Here is a 12,691-nt window from a genome sequence, read left to right on the forward strand (position 1 = left end):
AAGGGGGGCGGGACTAGACCTCGGAGCATTTTAATAAAACAAACATACAGCAGTTCCCTCCTCACCCCTCCAGTCTCAACTAGATTGATAAATTACTCCACTACACTACTTTAATTATGTATATGGTATGCAGAATAAATCACTGAACATCAGTACCTCAATCAAGCACTTTTAAATGATAATTGCATCTTGGTGAATCAATCTTTCCATTCCTGACATTTTGCTAATTTTAGTTTTACGGTGGGGTAATGGCACATGCCATACGCAAACCTAATGACAATTCTTTCCTGCTGGAAATGAAGACAACACCGCGAGCGGCGGCTCCCTGCTTTCTCCCTGGCGCCGCGGAGGACGTTTGGAGAACCGAGTCTCCGGCTGCGGCGCGCTAGCTCCCCGGGGACGCTGCGAGCCAGCCAGCAGGAAAGTCCTTCTAAAGTCGGGATCTTTCCTCTGACCAATAGGAGCGCGACCCTAATAGTTGCTCTTGTGACTCCCCCCCCGCCCCGTATGGAGACGTGTTAACCACTTCATTCTTCCACCGGTCCGAGCGCTCCTCAGTTACTCACGCGTAAGAATTCCAGTTCGGGCTGCAGCACTTTCCAGCGCGCTTTTCCTTCACGCCCAGAATACGTGGTATTCGGCCCTGAGAGATTGGAGGGCTAGAAAGCGAGCCGAAACGCGTCTCAAGTGTTAGGAATGCACAAAATAATAAAAGAATTACTAGTATTTGAAATCTCGATTTCATCTCTGGGCCATGAACTTTCTAATCAGGTTGGAAATATTTACTGAGGCGGCAGCTTCCTCCGAGATTTCCCCCTCCCTCCTCCCGCAGTATCTCTTCCACACCTTACTGGATTTTATCCAAGGCATTAACATGTAAACCAAACCAACTTCCCAAATGCATTAGGCTTCCCTATCCGATAGCTGATGACTTCACTTATCCTGAAGAGTTTCAGCTGCACAGGAAGCAGCAAGAGACTGATAAGGAAGATTCTTATGTTAAGGTTTAAGCAGAGTAAATATTCCTTACCATAAAAAATGGTTAATGTTAAAGATTTAGGAAAGGGTACTAGGGATTGAGCACCTCCCCTCCCTAGCCAATTATACCACGTCCAATAAATCCAAAGATTATAAAAGTATACCAATTAGTACATAAACCATGAAAAGACAATATTACATGCCAGTAGACCTGTAGATTATATAAAATGTTTAGACCACGTTTAAATAATTTTAGCACCGTGAAAAGAAGGGCAAAGATTGAGGAAATAAAAATACTGAATGTTTAAGAGTAGACAATAGGAGTCTACTGAAATATCTAGATATTAAAGATATTTCCTCACTTAAAAAAATTTCTTTCACCAATATGTGTTTAACTCAGTGACTAGTTGCATTCCCGTTAAGTTCTGCACTATGCATCTACTCTATTTTAATGCGTGGCAGTGTGAATCAGACAGCCTCCTGCTTCATTGTAGGGGCTATTTGATCTGAATACCTTTTCTCAGAAGAGTAGGGTAAATATTTAAGCATCTGCCCCAAGGCTTCACTTGAAAGAGAAGGTTGATTTTATAGGCAAGTACGACAATATCTGAACAATTTTCAGACTTCTGGCTTATCACCATTGTGACTATCAGCCCAGATAAGATGAATCTTTTGCTATTATTCTAAGAGAGCATGGCAAACTGTCATAAAGCAAAAACCATCTGAAATACTATTATTTTTTGAAGATTAGTGTCTACTATATATTTGCCATTTGTTTTTTATCTGGTGAGTTTGCTACTACCATAAATTCATTTTAATAATATGGCAGAAATAATCTATATCAGGTTTCATTAAAGGTATAACTTCTAAAAAAAATTAAAAAATTAAAGGTGCATTGACATTTTGAATGCTAAGATATGTCTATATATGGTAGTAAAGGGAAATTAATTTTTTCCAGATTCACAAATTTCCCGACAAAGCAAAATATTTGCAGGAACATTTGCTTATTGCCATAATGTCTGAAATTAATGTCATGAATTTTAACAGTCTATTTTATATGAGTAAATAGATATAAACAATACATGACTTTCAACCGTACTATTTTTGATGGCTTATAGCGAATATTTCTATTTACCACAGTACACTTTGGTTTTAGATTGTTTTCCTTCAAAAAGAAACTATTTTACCTTTTAACATCTTAAGAATTGTTTATTACTAAACACTTTAACAAACCCGTAATTAACAACATAGAAGTCGTCAAGAGTATGTATAACCCTACATTGTGGATAATTTGAAAATAATTTAGGTCTGGATTGTACCACAGTTGGCCTTTAAAAATATAAGATACTCCCCCTAGCAGATTTAGCTTCTTAATGATGTGTGACCTAAGTTAATATCAGCATTAGTTTCCTTCCCAAGAGTCTTTACAGTTGAAGCAGAACAGGAGAGGTTCTGCAGAAATATACAGCAGAAGAAAGTCACCTGAGATTTAAAATTTTTCCGTGGTAATCCAGAAACGTGGTTTCTCTAAGATGGCTTTGTGTTCATCTTTAAATAGTTCTAAACTTTTTTTTTTTAAACCAAAATCATCCTGATCCTTGCCACCTAACGGTACTTGGCTAGGATCAGAGCATTTTTCTGGTACAGGGAGGAGTATGTGCTAGGTGTTTGGAGGCCTGGATTCTCTGGTTGAAGATTTGTGCCTAACTAATGAATATGTCCTTTCTGGGTTTCAGTTTTCTTATGTGTTAAATGAATCCCCCAATCTATTCTAGTTCTATGATTGGAAAGTAGAAAATTCTTATACCCTTAAGCCAATCGGAAGCTGGTGGCCTATCCTCTTAAACAAAAGGTGATGCTTCCTATGAGAGAAAATGATGTCTGCGATTGATGTACTATTTAAACCAGCTTTTAAAATTCTGTCACCAAATATTTCCTTCATTAAATAAGTATCATGAGTGCTTTATTAAACTTGTAAATATATTAATTTTTTTTTTCTCTAACAGAAACGTCTCGCAACATATTTAAGGAGCTACAGAAGTTACAGAGAGTGTGATCCTCAGGATTTAACCCTAGGGAAAGCTAATTTCTAATTTCTATTCAGGGTTGCATATCATTTTACTGGCTTTCCACTCCTTACTACTTCCCTACATTAAATCAGCAGTCTACCTGTGCATTGGGTCTGCCTGGTTTTAAGCCTGGCCCACTCTGGGTGTAGCTCTTGAAGTGAGCTTTAAAAAATTATTCTAAAGTAAGCTGGGAAGGTTGCCACAGCAACCTGCCTTAATATGAAGAAAGTCTATAGATTAATCTACCTCTTGATATTATTCAACTGTATAGTATTTGTTCTTCAGCCAGTATACTTTCAACACAAACATGGTAATCGAACATAGAAGTTCAGATATAAAAAGCAGCTAGATACAAATTCCAAGAGTGTAAAAAAATGTGTAGATGACATACATAGCTTCCTCTGAAAGAGATTAATTGTAAAACAGACTTGGAAAGGTAGGCCCTGAAAGGTGACATGTGAGTTTTAAGCAAAATGGTATATTGCTATAAAATAAATTACACAATGATTATGCAACATTTTATCATTTTTATACATGTTTACATTATAAATACCTAATGAAAAAGAGTCTGGCAGTTTTAGTTTTATGAATTAACTTTGTGATAGATGATAATAACAAATGTTAAGCACTCACCACATACACATACAGTCATTTGCCTTCCATTCTTTACTTCATCGCTTCATAGAAGTTACTTCACAGTTTCAGCTCTTCTTTGGCACCTTAAAATGCATAAGCACAACAAAGTAAATAGTTAAATTTTTTGAGCATGTTGTTATTAAAATATTCAAATTAATTTACATCTAAAACTTCAAATCTGAAGTAATATTAGTGTTAATTCTAATTTAAACATGGATGTGTATTGCATAGAAAATAATGAAAATTACCATTAATTGTGATAATACCTATAACTTTTAGTATATAGAGTACCAAATATCTAAATTTCAAAAATTCTTTAGGTATAGCTTTTGTCCATGAACAGTATATACCGTATGGCCTGCTTGTGATGAAGAATCTGCAATACAAAAAGGATTTCTTATTCCAAGCCAAGGTTTACTCATATCCTTTATCTCTAAAGATCCTGTATTTATTTTTATTTTTGTACCTTTATTTTAATTTCTGATAAGGAATTATAAGGAGAAAAGTCAAATTCATCATATTCCAAGCTAACAAAATTCATCAAGTTGGGGTACTGAAGTTGCAACTAAAGTCACTGAAAGGGCTTATTTTATATGCTTAAAGGCCAATTTTAAACACTTTGAGATTAACAATATGAATTCAGTACACAATGAATTCTACTACCAATAATACGTTACCTTTCCAAGCAGTGTTTAACCATACTGAGTACAGATGAGTGCTCCTGCGTTCTAGTCTGTTTGAAACCAGCTTTCAATGACTCTGAGTACACAAATGAACTTTTTCTTGGCTTCAGAGTAGGTGGAGTCTTCCCAACCTTGAGACATATCAGACCATGAAGGTCAATATCCATTTTCCCATTTGTATTAGCAAGAAGACTTCATAGTCAAGAGTCATTAAGATTTATAAAGCCTCTATATTTGGGTTGACATCCTTAAGATTTATTTTTATTTTTAAGTTGCTTCGCAGTCAAGGAGAAATGAAGAATTTTGGCCACTTTTAATTTAAAGGTGTTACCTGAGTTTACTCTTTTAGACTCAGGAACACAGTAAGTTAGTTTCAACTTCGTAGTCAGTACCTGGTGACCTGGTGAATTCCCTTTCTCCTAGCTCTGCCTGTTTTCACAGTTTATTAAATAGGAATCCTAATACACATCTCCCAGGGTCTTTTCACCTTACAGAAATGCAGTCTTCATGAAATTATGTCTGAAAGATGTGTTAAGGCTTTCAAAAATGCAACTACAAAGTATGATTGATGCATTTCTTCCTTTTCCTGGATCAGTACGCCTAAATAAGGCTTGATCACTAATTTGCTTGCGAATGTGCAGTTTATTAAAAAGCATCCACATGCATGGCTAAATTTAATAGACTTTACCTTTTACTTACAAAATTGTTAAATGTTCTTTGGAACATTGATTCTATCCCATTTCTTGAAATATCACAGAAACCTTCAATTCAAAGAATGGATTTTCACAGGTCCCCTTTTAACTTTTTTTTTTCTCTTGATACCTTGATATGTGTGCCCTTTAATTTTGAAAGATCTTTACAATGGGGTTGGGGTGGGGGTTAAACTTATTACCCTGCTTTTTTAGCGCCCACTTCTTTGTCTGGGAAGCAGAGGGCTCGGATTCAGTGCGGGCAGCCCCTTTTAAAGACCCAGACCAGGGACGCTTCAGGTTTCTGCAGCTTCACTCCGCGGAGTTATTGATTGCTGGCAGTAGCAATCTCTCAGGTTGATTTGTGTGGAAAGTGAGTCCTCGCTGGCTAGGCATACAGCAGAGACGCAACAGCCGCCAAGCCAGCCAATTATTGCCGGTCCTCCCTTCTATCACTGCCCTCGCTACCTATACACTCCCTTCCGTGTCTTTCTCCACTTCCCCCACCCGCGTTCCCCGCGCGGACGGAGCTGAGGGGGCGGGGGCTCCCTCCCGGGAGCGCTTCTAGAGCTCGGAGGCAGCTCGTAGGGGGTGAGTGCGCCACGTGCGAGCGCCACGGGCGAGGAGGAGGCGGGCTCCGGGCCCTCCTGGGGGCCCCGGGCCAGGGAGCACGGAGGGGAGGCCGAGCAGCCTCGGAGGGACGTGCACCGGGTGGCGTTTCGAGTGGGGGAAACCACCGCTCGGGGGGTAAACGGCCGGTGGCTTGGCGAGGAGGCCCGCGTGGCGGGCCGCGGGGACTGGAGGAGGGGAAGGAGGTGGTGGCTTTGGAAACGGGCGGTGGCGGTGTCGGGGAGTTGCCCTGGTGGTCTGGTGTGGAGGTCTCGGGGATATTTACCCTACATTGGCGAGAGACGACCCCCACAGATCTGGGGGTGAGTTCCGAGCGACGCGTGTAGCGAACCCACCCTCCCCCCACGCACGTGCACAAAGCGCTGGCACGCGGTCGGCGTCCGGCAGCACCGGCGGCCCCAGCGCCGGGAGCGCTTGGCAACAGCGTCTGTGTGGTTCCCGCAGGTCTTGCAGCCGCCCCGTCCCGCTCCAGCCAGCATGTTTTATCACTTGGCGCACGGAGGGGAAAGGACAGGGTCCCAGGGCCGGATTTTTTCGCCCAAGCTCTCAGGATCTACAGGATTATTTTTAAAACTACCAACCAATCGTTGGCTCTAGTAGTTAAGCTGCCTCAGTAGATCTGTGCGCGTCTTGGCCAGAGAAAGGCCACAAACTACAAGGAGAAATGGAGTATTAGAAAAAAAACACAAAAATCCAAAAAACTTCCTTTCCCCTTACATCCCTCTTTATTTGTTTGCACGTGAGGACAGTGCAGGGATCTTTTGTAAAATTATTATCACGAAGTAGAAATGTCTGTGCTGGTTTTGATCTGTTTGTGGAGCTACGGGATGAACCAGTGCTCTAAAGGCACAGTAGAGTACTTGGCTGAATAAATCAAAGGTGCAGAATAGTTATATCGTCATGTTCTTGAAGCTGTAAGCTGCTACCAATATGGTAGCCCTTGGTTGCATGTGTTTTTTTAAATTAAACTTAAATAAAATTCAAAATCAGTTCCTCCGATACACTAGCCGCATTTTTGGTGCCTAACAGCCACAGGTGGCAAGTGGCTACCTTATTTGACTGCCAGATGTAGAACGTTTCCATCATGGCATGAAGTTGGAATGTGCTGCTATAGAGTTTTAAATGAATGTTGGTTCAAAAAGAAACAACCTGCTTTATGATGCCAGTCAAATTTTAGGACACTCTTGGCATTTGGATTTCTTGGCACTAGTGTGAAAAGTTGTAAAGTCAGAATTTCAGTATCTTCTTGCTGAAAGAGGTCTTAGGGAACACTTAACACAGTAATTATTATTTTTTTTTTACAAGGAAAGGAAATTAAGAGATGTACCCCCATATCCTGCTATAAATTTGGAACAAAAATAGCCTGACAGGCTATAGTACACTTTGTGCCAGACTAGAGCAGTTGCTTGGGGTTGGTGAGACAAATTAACTCTACAGAAAGGTGACCTGACAGAAGATTTTAGACGAGAATATCCTTTTACAAGAGAAAATATTTCTTAAGGCTTTTTCCAGGAAGAAATTCCATTTGGTAAAGAATAAGGTGTATGGGGGATAGGGGATAACAAACTAAAAATGTATTATTGGTAGTGTCATGGATTCATAAAATGCCTTTTAAAAGAGACTGTTGATATAACATTGTGCTTACTTAGAAAAATTATGAGGAAATGGAATTACCCTTTTAAAGTAACAGTTAAAAAACACTCTTAAGGTAAGGGAGGAAAGGTGTTACATATGGTGAGAATTGTTAGCAAAACAATCTTCCTCAAATTCGATGAAGATAACAGATACATTGCTTATGTCTTAGACTGATATCACGAGGGTGAAATTTGACTGGAAAAACTTAATTACAAATTATGCTCGTTGAGACATAGAAGGCAAAAGAACACATACAGATTTAGAGGCAAAGCACAAACTTTCTAACTTCAATGCTTTGGTTGGTTTTGCCATGATTATCCCCTGTATTTCTTACTGGGAAGTAAAATGTTGGTATTAATTCTGGTCATTTATGGTAATTAGCTTTTAAGTTAATAAAGGAATCCTAAGTGTTCAGATAAGAGTACACACAAATGATAAATAAATTTAAAACAATAACAAGAAAATAGTTTTTAAAACTTGAATTTCTCCTGAGCTGATGCATTTGAATTATTGTCTTTTTTCTTTTATTATTTATTTCTTTATTCATTTATTTTTGTCCTTATAGGGCCCCACCCGAGGCATATGGAGGTTCCCAGGCTAGGAGTCCAAATCGGAACTGTAGCCGCCAGCCTATGCCACAGCCACAGCAATGCTGGATCCAAGCTGGGTCTGTGACGTACACTGCAACTCAGAGCAACGCTGGATCCTCAACCCACTGAGCCATGTCAGGGATCAAACCCGCATCCTCATGGATGCTAGTCAGGTTGGCTAACTGTTGAGCCACAACTGGAACTCTTTTTTCTCTTATTACTTTACCATTTGCATGTGGTTCATGGTAGAGGCATTCTTCCCATTCTCTCTGAAATCTGATAGCCTAAGGGAAAATCTTTTAAATTCTTCAGGTACTTGCAGTATGCTAGAAACTTCAACCTCTCCATGGCTGACAATCTAAAAGATTAGTCTGACTAGGGACAATCTCTGTGGCCAAAAGCCAATTGGCTCTATCCCGTCACAACTATATAGTGATGCCGAGTTATGGAACCTCCCTCTGCCTCAGTTTCCTCATGGATAAAATGTGGAACATAAAGTGCTACCTTCACAAATTTGTTGTGATGATTCAGTGAGCTATCTAATGTGAAGCATAGAGTTGGGAAAGTGGTAAACTACAGTAAGAACCATTCATATTCACCTTCAAAGGATTTCTACTTCTATGCCATTAAGTTCCATCTTCACCCCTCCTGGGCTGTCACAGTCGAAAACGTTGGAGAAGTAGGTTGTAGAGAGGTGGGGATTGGTTCTGGATGAGAACTTTGTGTGACTTTTTACTTTTAGGGGACAGATACCTTTAATCCTAAAACTTCCTGACTCAGTGGCTATAGATTACCTTATTTCCCTTTCATAGGCATGGTGCCTCTAAGATGCTTTCAAGCTTCCTTTGTCTTTTATTTATTTATGTATTTATCCTGAAGGATGCTTCTTTGTATGTGTTAGCAGCTTGGTTGTTGAAAAGGCACTGGAAACTCCAAGTCCGTCCTTTTTTCACCCTGGTTGACCTTTGGAATGCTGTTGTCAGCCAAGAAGACATTGATATCTTCAGTCTCCTGCTAGCTTGAATTCTTGAGGGCAGAGCCTGCTCAGATTATCTCCTGATGTCATTCCAAATGTCCGATGGCCATCTATGGCAACAGGGCTGGGCAGAAGCCTGCTGGGGAGGGGGAGCCTGTGGCAGCCTAATGGAGCGTTCTGTTCAAGAGGGACCTAGAAGTAGTTCTCTGTGGGCGCATGATTAACTTTACAGCTGTGTCTAAGGGACTGTTTGCCACTTCTTAAAAAACAGAAGCCACAGCATTTTTGTTTTAATAAAATCTCCCACTTGGGATGTGTATAGTTCCTATGATTTCATGATAGCTATAAATATGTATTACAGAAAAAAAACAGACTCAATGGACATTAATAAGCAATTTATATCTGGTATTTGTGTTAACGCTCCTTATTAAGAATATCACCTAAGAAAAGGACTTTTGAAAGGAGAGCATAAACTACCACATTACCTTGTTTCTTCTCTCTGTCCCCTGGCCAAATTAATTTTCCAAATTAGCTGAGAACTTTCAAATTTCTTCTAAAATATTTTATTTATAACCTAAAATTCTAAACCAAGCACAACAATATGAAATTATATTTTTTTCAAGGAAGCAAGATTTATATGCTTCAATACTCAATAGATTTAAAAACAAGGAGGACATAATTATATCTACATTCTAGTTTACTAAGAAAAGAGAATTAATATTTATTATTTGGAATGAGTTTTCTCTAAATTATTTTGGAATATGATGAGAACTAAAGTGCAATAAAACTTTAAAATTTAAGTAGGTGATTAAAACCGGTTTGTTTTACCAGTGGATGCTAGTCCATTGAGTCAAAGAGCCAAACCAAAGAGGTCTGATTTCTTATAGAAAGTTTTAAAAATAAATTTGTAGTTAATATTTATATATAAATAACATTTATCTTTGTAATACAAGGATTTTACAAAAATAATACTATCATAAAATGTGTGTTGAAATAAGTTCAAAGTATATAATGTTTAATGGTGACTATCAGTGTTGGATTAATAATGTATTAACTGCTTTAGAATTTTATTTCTTATCTGAACAAGAACCTTTTAAATAGGTACTACTATTTCCCCTAATTGACACATCTTAAAAACTAAAGCTTAGTGAGGTAACCTGTCCCAGGTCACATAGTTCTTTGCTGCCAGACAGGGGACTTGAAACCACGTAGGTTTATTTCCAATAGATGCCCTTAGCTACATGCTGTACTGCTTCATTATACTCATAAACTTTGCTCACTTATAGGGAAGATGAGAGCAGGAGATGATAAAATCGATATTTTTCCCTACCAGAAAATATTTTACAAATATGTATCTAACCCTGTGTCATCTTCTTCAAGGTAGATGCTTTAGGAGGTTATTTGCTTATTTCAGTAATGGCATCTTTGCATTTAAGTCTCAACAGAAATATCCTTAGGAATTTGCTCTGCCGTCTTAAAAGTCTGATTGTTGGCAAATCATTATCATTAAGGATGAATTTGTTGCTGAAACTAAAAACCAAATGTAATGAACAGGGTGCTTGATGGGAACTATGATGTGATTATAAAGCAGCAGATTATTCTATCTGGCTCATAAATTGACAGTAATCGCAGATACAAAATGTGAATTTAAAGAATGTCTCTGATATGAATGTAGTGTAGCCTTTAAGGAGACATTTTGGTAACACTTAGGAAAGTCTGATTATTTTTTTAAAAAAGTCAGCTTCACTAATGAAAAATTATATATCATGTATGACCATTGTGGGAAATACTTTTCAGAGAATGTACAACAGGCAGGAAAGCGTAAATCAGAGACCCTGGGTTAGAACCCAGGCTCAGACACTTAATAACCATTTGACCTTAATTTTCTAAATGTCCTCATTGTAAAATGGGGAAAGTGGCTGGAGCTCCCCTGGGTGATAATTTTGTTGACACGAGGACATGAAATTGTACTTCTATATTCACTTAATGCCTGGCATGTAGAAAATGCTCAATAAATGTTAGCTATCAATACACTAGTTCACTTTCAAGGGCTATCCCATTTTCCTGAACAACATCTCAGTGTGATTATATAACATTAATTTTAGATGTTTTCTATCAGCTTTCATGCTCCAAAGGAGTTTTATTTCCTATTAGAGCATTTCATATTTGAAATAAATATAAAACATTTATGACAGTATGTTGATCAAACCAATAGACATTATGCCAAGAAGTCTTATATTTTGGCGTGACAAATTTATATTATCCTTGTCCATGTTCCATGGAACATTCAGAGTTTTTTTCTTTTTTGTTTTCATATTTGACTTTATCAGACTTATAAAAATAATTATATATTCATTTGCCCAGAAGGATACATCAGACATCTTCTAAATTGCTTATTGATTACATAATCTTACACTTAAATTTAAGAAAGCTTAGCATAAATATGTAGAATTAGTGGCTTCCTATTAAATCTGAGTTAAGTCCTTTCAAATCAATATCATCTGTGTGGTGTAGGCAAAAACGCTACGGTTGCTAAGGCTTGTCTTTGTATCATGCACCATCTTTCCTCTACTCACCTTCAGCTTGTTCTCCTTTCACTCTGGCATGACCTGCTCACCTAGCAGCAATTTCTAAAATCAATAGTAGCCCTTTATTGAGTGCCTCTCTCTTCTCACAGCCTTTTCCTGATGTGACCCACAAGGTCCTTTCTTTCCTGAGAAGTCTGTTTATATTCCAGAATTCTCTTGGGCTGTGTTCTACCAGAGGAGCTGGGCACTCCCTCACTTGCCTAGTGATGCAGTAACAATATGTTGTCCTTTTAAATGAGCTAATCTCAGCAGTTTTCTGAAAAGGGTTCATAATCCATAGGAGTATCTGAGATGACAAAATTCCAAAAATCCCTGCTGTGTTGGTCAGGAGTGGAGGGGACACTCACTATGTCTCAGGTCCTTCATACCTGCTGCCTTTTCATTCACTGACATGTCCTGGTTGCGGATGAGTGGGAAGCCTGGGTCTTGAGGAAGTATTATTTTTAAAATAATAGTGCTCTTTAGTACCTGTTGTCCTGATCACCTTTTCTTGCTTTATTTTTTTATTTTATTTATTTATTTTTTTTGCCTTTTAGGGCCACACCCGCGGCATATGGAGATTCCCAGGCTAGGAGTCTAGTCAGAGCTACAGCTGCTGGCCTATGCCACAGCCACAGCAACACTAGATCCAAGCCGCGTCTGTGACCTACACCACAGCTCATGGTGTAGGGGGATCTTTAACCCACTGAGTGAGGCAGCCAGGGATTGAACCTGAAACCTCGTGGTTCCTAGTCAGATTCGTTTCTGCTGAGCCAGGACAGGGGAACTCCTGGTCACCTTTTCTATTCTTTCTTTGTATAGCAGGCTCACAGTTTAATATCCCATGGGCCACATCCTACTGTGTTGTTACTTGGTCTCAACCTCTGTGCATTACCCCCACCCGCTACCCCGCTCTCATTCCAAAAGCTACCAGAGGTGTAATTAGTGATTATTTCTCCAGAAGCACCTTGAAGGAAATATAAGAACACTGAGGTAAGATAGTGTTGCTTCCTGGATTCAGGGAAGAATTTGGAAAGGTTGGGGAGAGGTACAGTGTTGGAGGGCAAAATGCATTCTGCCCTTTATCTCCTCTGTGAAATCACTGATAAAGCATCTTCCTGTGTGCAAAGTTGGGGCACATAAGTATTTCCCAGCCTTGGATAGCATTAAACCTTTTACTATGGAGTGCCCATATTAAATGGAGTGCACTTTATCCAGAAATGAAGAAATATGATTCT

The 12,691-nt window shown here is 38.9% G+C and overlaps 1 protein-coding gene and 1 long non-coding RNA gene across 23 annotated transcripts in view; one reads left to right on the forward strand and one right to left on the reverse strand.

The window, feature by feature from the left end:
• MEF2C (myocyte enhancer factor 2C) overlaps positions 1–12,691 on the reverse strand; it is a 174,521-nt gene that overhangs the window by 154,247 nt on the left and 7,583 nt on the right. For 13 of the 19 annotated variants that reach the window (XM_021082248.1, XM_021082273.1, XM_021082274.1 and 10 more), the window contains exon 2: positions 3,681–3,766. The gene's annotated coding sequence lies outside the window, so the exon portion shown is untranslated. Of the gene's footprint in view, positions 1–566; positions 764–3,680; positions 3,767–4,360; positions 4,493–12,691 lie in introns of those variants that run through there. The other 6 variants (XM_021082115.1, XM_021082111.1, XM_021082227.1 and 3 more) reach the window with 5 other exon arrangements.
• Positions 4,581–12,691, forward strand: part of LOC102159394 — a 335,205-nt gene continuing 327,094 nt past the window's right edge. For all 4 annotated transcript variants that reach the window (XR_002341807.1, XR_002341809.1, XR_002341810.1 and 1 more), the window contains exon 1: positions 4,581–5,646. This is a non-coding gene — a long non-coding RNA (uncharacterized LOC102159394). The remainder of the gene's footprint in view (positions 5,647–12,691) is intronic.

This window comes from Sus scrofa, chromosome 2 (genome assembly GCF_000003025.6).
Source record: "Sus scrofa isolate TJ Tabasco breed Duroc chromosome 2, Sscrofa11.1, whole genome shotgun sequence".
Lineage (NCBI taxonomy): Eukaryota > Metazoa > Chordata > Mammalia > Artiodactyla > Suidae > Sus > Sus scrofa.